Genomic DNA, 1,745 nt, shown 5'->3' on the forward strand with positions numbered 1-1,745 from the left:
ATTCTAAAGTTGTCATATCGTTGATTTGAGAAGAAGGCAAGCCCCGAGACGCTTTTCACCTCCCCATGTAGCCTCGCTAACGGGTCCATACGCATAGAGTCCGTAATGCGTCCGTAGAAGGTAGATACCGGCCTTTAGTCCCCGACGCCTCCAAGAGCCCATTTTTTGGGCCCGACGCCCCCTGGTAGATTGATGAAAGGTGGTCAATAATCGTTGTTTTGAGAAGCAGGCCAAGCCCCGAAGACGCTTTCCCACCTCCCCCATGTAGCTTCGCTAACCGGGTTCCATACGCATAGAAGTCCCGTAATGCGTCCGTAGAAGGTAGATACGGCGTTTAGATACGGCCTTTAGCTCCGACGCTCCAGAGCCATTTTTTGGCCGACGCCCGTGGTAGATTGATGAAAGTTGTCATATCGTTGTTTTAAGAAGCAGGCAAGCCCCGAGACGCTTTCCACCTCCCCATGTAGCCTCGCTAACGGGTCCATACGCATAGAGTCCGTAATGCGTCCGTAGAAGGTAGATACGGCCTTAGCCCCGACGCTCCAGAGCCATTTTTTGGCCGACGCCCCTGGTAGATTGATGAAAGTTGTCATATCGTTGTTTTGAGAAGCAGGCAAGCCCCGAGACGCTTTCCACCTCCCCCGGTAGCCTCGCTAACGGGTCCATACGCATAGAGTCCGTAATGCGTCCGTAGAAGGTAGATACGGCCTTAGCCCCGACGCTCCAGAGCCATTTTTTGGCTGACGCCCCTGGTAGATTGATGAAAGTTGTCATATCGTTGTTTTGAGAAGCAGGCAAGCCCCGAGACGCTTTCCACCTCCCCATGTAGCCTCGCTAACGGGTCCATACGCATAGAGTCCGTAATGCGTCCGTAGAAGGTAGATACGGCCTTAGCCCCGACGCTCCAGAGCCATTTTTTGGCCGACGCCCCTGGTAGATTGATGAAAGTTGTCATATCGTTGATTTGAGAAGCAGGCAAGCCCCGAGACGCTTTCCACCTCCCCATGTAGCCTCGCTAACGGGTCCATACGCATAGAGTCCGTAATGCGTCCGTAGAAGGTAGATACGGCCTTAGCCCCGACGCTCCAGAGCCATTTTTTGGCCGACGCCCCTGGTAGATTGATGAAAGTTGTCATATCGCTGTTTTGAGAAGCAGGCAAGCCCCGAGACGCTTTCCACCTCCCCATGTAGCCTCGCTAACGGGTTCATACGCATAGAGTCCGTAATGCGTCCGTAGAAGGTAGATACGGCCTTAGCCCCGACGCTCCAGAGCCATTTTTTGGCCCGACGCCCCTGGTAGATTGATGAAAGTTGTCATATCGTTGTTTTGAGAAGCAGGCAAGCCCCGAGACGGTTTCTACCTCCCCATGTAGCCTCGCTAACGGGTCCATACGCATAGAGTCCGTAATGCGTCCGTAGAAGGTAGATACGGCCTTAGCCCCGACGCTCCAGAGCCATTTTTTGGCCGACGCCCCTGGTAGATTGATGAAAGTTGTCATATCGTTGTTTTGAGAAGCAGGCAAGCCCCGAGACGCTTTCCACCTCCCCATGTAGCCTCGCTAACGGGTCCATACGCATAGAGTCCGTAATGCGTCCGTAGAAGGTAGATACGGCCTTAGCCCCGACGCTCCAGAGCCATTTTTTGGCCGACGCCCCTGGTAGATTGATGAAAGTTGACATATCGTTGTTTTGAGAGTACAAGCAAGCCCCGAGACGCTTTCCACCTCTCCCATGTAGCCTCGCTA

This window comes from Phytophthora infestans, genomic scaffold, assembly GCF_000142945.1.
Source record: "Phytophthora infestans T30-4 supercont1.27 genomic scaffold, whole genome shotgun sequence".
NCBI classification, from domain to species: Eukaryota; Oomycota; class Peronosporomycetes; order Peronosporales; family Peronosporaceae; genus Phytophthora; species Phytophthora infestans.